The following is a 7,205-nucleotide window of genomic DNA, read 5'->3' on the forward strand; positions in this document are numbered from 1 at the left end:
TTTCCTTATTTGGGACTTGACAAACCGCAGGATTATAAACTTGCTGTATGATGTTTGTGTGTGTGTGTGTGTGTGTGTGTTTGTGTGCGTGTGCGTGTGCGTGTGTTTGTGTGCGTGTGCGTGTGCGTGTGCGTGTGCGTGTGCGTGTGTGTGTGTGTGGTGTGCCTGTGCTTTAAGCTTAAGCTGTAGTTACTTCACCACAAGGAAAGAAATTGTAGTCTTTGCACAAATAACAGTTGAAAATAAGAGACATGATCGGGTGAAAGTTAACATAACTCGTCTATGGTTAATATAATCTCTTGTCTTTCACTCCCTCTCTCTCTCTCTCTCTCTCTCTCTCTCTCTCCCTCTCTCTATCTCTCTATCTCTTCCTCTCTCTCACACACACACAAACCCACAAGGTCTGATCTATGTTACATTTCTCTCTCTTCCAACATTCACATCATCACTGTGTGTATACAGCAATAATTTCAATACATCTGCTCCCAGTTTAGATAAATTAATGAGGTAAGTTCTGCTCTTTTCTTACCCTGTGAGTAACACAGCGCTGAAATATGTGATGTGTCTCTGAGGGTTTTGTAAGTCCTGCAGCTACGGTGGCTGCACACACTGACCTGGGTTTAGATACATCCATGAAGTAGGTTGTGTACTTTTCTCGGCGTATGAATAACACTCGTCTGAAATATTTTATGTGTCTCTGATGGATTTGCGGGTTTTTCATCTAGGGTGGCCACAGATTCTGCACTGGCTTTCTCCTACCTATCAAATCCTGCAGCCTATCCAAGGGGAACGCTGCCCTGCTACTCCACCTTGCAGTGTGTGAATCACTGAATAAACTGCAGACGAGGGAAAGATCATTTTCACTGTTCCTTCAGTGTTCATATTTTTAGTTAGGGGGTGACTACTTCAGCTGAAAGCACACCCCTGCCTGCCTGCCTACATGTATTTGTGTGCCTGCGCATGGCCTGTGTGTGACTGCAGCTCATCCTGGAGGATGCGGAGCAGCTCTCCCAGGCTCTCTTAAAATGGCCGCCTGCAGGCATGGAGGAATAGGGCTCCTATTATTAATGCTACACCTTTGATTAATCTGAGCAAATCTGTTCCCCATCCAATGGCTGACAGCTCTGGGGCCGAGGCAGGGACCCCGATACACACACACACACACACACACACACACACACACAAACACCGTCACTGAGTGTTGACACAGTCCAGATGTTGGCAGCTCTGTTCCAAATGAAAGCAGGGCAGCCGGCCAACAACCTGAACCACTCTCCCCATCAAATGATATGTTTACAATAATACTGTTCTGAGACTCGGGAGACACACGCACATATGCACATGCATGCACATATGTGCACGCACAGAGACACACACGTGCACACACAAACATACAATGCACACACACATACAGGATGCAAGCACATTCTTAAAGTAGGGAAAATGAACTCATGGAAAGGCTGCGTACCACTTTGGGTGCAAAAAAGAACCAAGCTCTGGTACAGAGAGAGAGAGAGAGAGAGAGAGAGAGAGAGAGAGAGAGAGAGAGAGAGAGAAAGAGAGAGACTTTAGTAAGACAGAAAGTAGGAGAAAAGGCAGGAATGAAAGGGAGAGGGTGTGAGAAATAGAGTGATCAAACGAGAGGAGCCAGTCATTATCATTGCCATGTTAGGATCTGTATTCCCCCTGCTATGTCAGTCAGAGACAGAGAGAGGCTGGGGATGGAAAAATAATAGTGTGGTTATGTAATGTGCCTTGGAGGGCTGGAACTGAAACAGACAGAGGAAAAACACTGCTGGTTCCACACAGAGGTGCAGCAGAGGTCAGACTGTACCTACTGTTCTATATGGCAGTGGCTCTCAACCTTTTTTTGGCTTTGGACCCCCAAAAACAAAGTGATGCCTTCTGGCGATGAGGAGTAGGCGAGCCAAATGTTGAACTCTGACACTAAACACTGATTTTTATTTTTCCTTTTCCAGGCCATTTCACTTGATTAATTATTGGTGCGAGCTTAAAGGCAGTAAATATTCAGTATTTCTCAAACATTAGGTATTTATCAAAAAGTTTAAAAACATGATCATAAATGTATCTATTGCAGATTTGTTTTTTTCAGATTCTATAAATCATTTGGCAACCCCATTCCAAAATTCTCTCGAGGCCTCCTGGGAGGTCCCGACCCCCAGGTTGAGAACTCTCTATATAGTTCTCTCTTTCTCTACACTATACACTATACACACACACCCACACACACACTTTCATTGACACACTTGCTTATGAAAGTGTCTGCACAGGCGTTTTTTATCTAATGATTTACTGACAACATTATTACATGTAGGAACGTACCAAACATCATCACATGCTTCCAGTGAGCAGCCACTCGGTTTCACTCCGTTGGCTCTAATCAGACGTTCGGTCTCAACGTCTCACTCTGTCTGTCTTGTGGTGTCAAACCCTCAGGTGAACCTGCCAGCTCGCAGCTTCGTTATTCTTCATTATGTCGACACATGCCAAATGCATGCATACAGGCACATGCATGTAGGCACACACAGGCATGCAGCCACACACGCTGCTAAACACATGAAGATGTGCAACATACTAACACATACACTAAAAGATAGACATGTTGCAGTGATTATCTTTGTTCCATCGCAAAACATTTCCATGATTAATAATAATCACATAACAGATCCTTGTTGTCTGTCTGAAAAAGACGTGCCACTGCAGGCAAGGAAAGACAAAAAAAGATTGATGATAGATGAGTAAAACAATCTGATGAATAACTTAATCCATTCATCATCCTTCATCATTCATTCACAAGAGCAGAAAACCAGGAGAGGTGGTCCATTGTGCTGACTGTGTGCCTCACCTCATTAGGAAGAGGGTTATTTTTCAGATTGGGGGTTAGAATAAAAGTGAGGATCAGAGGTTTTTTTTTTATGTGGGTGGGGAGGTTGCATGTTGTCATGGTAGGTCTTTAGGTCTTTTAAGCTTGGAAAAGCAACATAGTGTTTTTGCTGTTGGGAATTCCTCTTTCATCCTGCAAATGGACTAGCCACAGTGTGTGTGGGTTTGTGTGTGTGTGTGTGTGTGTGTGTGTGTGTGTGTGGGTGGGTGGGTGACAGAGACCGGGTACTATTATAGCACGAGGACCAATGGGTGATTTGAATGGGGATGGCAACCTCCTCGTTAGGAGAGTTTCATTCCAAAACAAGATATCGACCATTTTAAATATGCAATACATAATACAAAATGAAGATTGCAGGCATTCATACAAAACTATTAGCCAGCTAAAGATTTTTGGGTATATAAAATTGTAAAGTATTAGTTGATGTAATTCATTGTATTTTAAAAACACTGAGCAATGAACATCAGTTAACAATATCCCTGTCTATATACAGATAAGGGAAAACTTAAATGGAAGTGCACCCTATTTCTCTACCCTCTTGTTAACTTGCTCAACAAGATGCAGAGATTGTGTGAGGAACACATATAGAATAGTAATTACAAATCATAATATGACTACAGCTACAATGCATTGGACAACAATGAATTTGTTGTGTAATGTATCCTTGAAGCAATGTAGTATAGGAGCAAATTAGTTTTAGAAAAGTGTTCTTCAATACAGAGCCTGCAAATGCCTGGCAACCCCTGAAACATATGGGATGAATTATCTCCACTACACTGAGGAAGAGAGAGAGAGAGAGGGAGAGAGAGAGAAAGAGAGAGAGTGAGAGAGAGAGAGAGAGAGAGAGAGAGAGAGAGAGAGAGTGAGAGAGGGCCAAGGAGAATATTTCCACAAAATGTTAAATCCACGAACTGAACATTGTCTTTTATTTCACTCTTTTCAGTCTTTTGAAATTGCGGTCTTCCCTTCTATCACTGGGCTGATAGAAGTGTAATGAAGTGGAGAGGAACGGAGCCAAATTCAGCAGAAATGCCTGTGGTTCTGCTTTCCAGTCCAATACTAACAACACAGAAGACAAGGGTGTAGATGAAAACTAACCAAGGAGTTGAAATCATTTTTAACATGGAGACACGCTCCCTGTGCGTCACATAATCTCATCCACTGAGGGGTGTGTGTGTTCGCTACGGGGGTCCATTAATAAAATATGACTGTATCATATAATAGATTCGTCTGCCAAATTACAGCAGACAGAGAGACAGCTTATTAGGAGGATTGAGGGGGAGGTGTGTGTGTATGTGTGTGTGTGTGTGTGTGTGTGTGTGAGAGAGAGAGAGAGAGAGAGAGAGAGAGAGAGAGAGAGAGAGAGAGAGAGAGAGTGCGAGATGGAGCCTGAATAGAGAGATTAAGTGGCCTACTCTCATCAAAAAGGCACATTACCTAAGTGTTGGCATCATTAATAAGACTCAGGCAGAGCCAATCTGCTAACAAAGGCTCTAACTGTGACAGAGAAGGAGACATGAGAGAGATGGACAATTACTCTCTTCTGCGCAGAGGAAATTCTCTCTTTCAATATTTTTTTTTTCACTCCCCGCCAGCACACAAATACAATACAAGCCTATGTATGCACACATTTACACATGCAGGCAGGCACACTGGTACACATGCACATGCATATGCACATAGACACACACACTAACACATACACACACATTTGCACGCAAAACAGGGCACCACTCTAAATCCAAATCAAACTGCCATGAGTCACACTGTCACCGTGGCAACAGTGGCCAGCTCCATGCAGAACAGATTCTGTCAGATCCCAGGCTTTTTTCCTTACGCCACACAGAGATAAGTGATGTTCAATCACAGCAATTCCTGCACTGATCTCTCCAGTGGCTGAATGATTAAAGCACTTGTGTGTGCAGGTTTCAATGCTAAGTCATAGTACAGATTTTTTTTTTTTTTTTTAAACATCTAGTCTTGTATGGACATTTCATCTGCTTTCTTTCTTCAAACTGTGAAACTGAATTTGTGTGGCCACTGTGCACTGTGTTTGACTTCATTTGCTACACTGACCAAGGTGATACAGGATGATTTTCTCTGTCCTGTGGATGTGTGATGTCTGAGCCTTTTTGAGGGGTTGGAGGCGCACTGACACATCTCACCACCAGATGGTGTCTCCCATCACTCCAATCACTGTGCAGTGGAGAGAGAGAGAGAGAGAGAGAGAGAGAGAGAGAGAGAGAGCATGAGATGTTTGGATGTCGCCTGCTGTATCCATCTTCATAAACACAAGACCCTACAGCCATAGTCATCTTCTGAAAACACCAACAGAGACAAATGCCTTTTTTCTCCTATGGGGGGCAAGCCTAAAACAGCAGGCTTCCTGGCTAGTTGGCTTGGATTGCAGGACTATATGTCATAAATATATATGTAGTTTTCTTTATTGTTGATGGTCTATGTGCACTTGAACAGCCCTGAGAAGTCCTTGAGTCCAAATACGGTCAGTGTTGGAGGAAATCTTGACTGGTTGGTTGGTTAAAAATTGGGTTTTAATATGATAGGCTACTTTCCTCCTTGGGTACAAACAGAACAAGTAGGCTATGTGAAGAAAAAAATCACTCAAAATCTCAGTTTCATTCTCAAAATGAACTCAGAGATTGTCAGACAAGGAATGATACGTTTCTAAACCCAGTATTCGCCACATCCTTAGGTTACAACCGTAACCCCAGTTCTCTGATAGCAGGAGTAACTACATTCCCCATACAGAGATACCAAGCGAATCCTTGAAAGAGAACTTGTAGCCTGTTGGCAGAGACCTAACGAAAGGAATTTTGTACATTGGCTTCATATTGCATGTGTACTTACGCTCCACACCAGCAAGGGCACATGAAGATCAAAAAGGTAACCGTAACCTAGGGAAACTAGCAATAGCAGTGATGAAATCTCAGAGCACAGCAACAAAAGCAATGGCTGCTGAGCGAATAATTTAGGAGCCGTTTTAGCAGATCTTGCACTGAAAAGTCATAAAATCTTCTAAGAAGCTCAGCAAGCCTACTGCAGCCTCAAAATGATTCATGAATGATTCTGACCATGAAATGTTAGCATGGAGATGTAAACAAAAGCAATGAACCGGAAAAGGAAATGGAGACGCTTTTCAAATAGTCAACAAAACAAATCCTGTGATATTTTAGACCAATTGCAGACGGTTATGCAGTGGAGGCTGGGATGCGAAGAATTCAACTAGTTCAGCCAGAAAGCCTGTGCACACTGTGCAGGCCAAAGCCATTGCAGGGCAAACTTGTCCTATTGTCCATACAAACCTGAAGGAATTTGTTTCCTCAGCACATATATTGTGACTGTAAGGTTTGCCTGGGCCAGTACCAAAGTGCTGAGCCGACTGTATGGGCTGGTAACTTATAGGGAAATAGATACAAAAAGATGTGGACTGTTCAATCACACCTTTTTTTCTATTCCTCTGAAGATTGAAAATACTGTTTTTTTTGTGCATTTAATTCAAAAGTAAAAAAAAAACATGCAAATACATATAATACATAGAAATACATTCACCATTAAAACCCTAACCAATTCACGTTCACTTGTACGTTCATCAGCTTCATCAACTTTTTTCTTTAAAAAGTAGGTTGTTTTATCTTGAGTACGGTAAACACAGCCACAGTTTTTCCCCCAGCCTCCACTGCTATATTCCCATTACAGTCACTTCTGTCCTAAAGCATCCAGGTGTCTTTCATATTAATACACTTGCTCAAATTCTTCAAAATCTTCTTTTTTTTTTTTACCCTTTTGCTATACACCACTGTAATAGTATTGTAATATTTCTGGCATCTACAGCTTTCACAGAGGATTCCTCTAAGATTTCATAACCTTGTTATACAAAGCAATATTGTTTTTGAAGGATTTATGTACCTGTGGAGCAAAGGAGACAAAACAACTAATGCAGGCAGCTCAAGTGTACAGAGCTTTCCAGAGTTTTCCTCTACTCCAGTATGGGGGCTCCACCTACTGACCAGGTGGAACAGGCCTTTTTAGGGTTATTGGAATATATTCCATATTATAAACAACTATCATGATAATAGCAATAGTAATATAATAGTAATAGTTTGGCTGAAAATGTTCAAATAATTAGGTGCTATCTATTTTTCATTTAACTTTGTATACAGGCCAATCCCCAACCCTCTTCACAGACGTACGTATCTGTTTCCATGTAATCTCTGTGCAGTGGGTAACATTGCCTCACAGGAGACTAAATGTGGTGGTAAAACAAGTGAGAAAATATGCC

This window comes from Centroberyx affinis, unplaced genomic scaffold (genome assembly GCF_046629955.1).
Source record: "Centroberyx affinis isolate AG114_WGS23_722 - 3 ecotype Tasmania unplaced genomic scaffold, CSIRO-AGI_Caff_v1 ptg001317l_1, whole genome shotgun sequence".
Lineage (NCBI taxonomy): Eukaryota > Metazoa > Chordata > Actinopteri > Beryciformes > Berycidae > Centroberyx > Centroberyx affinis.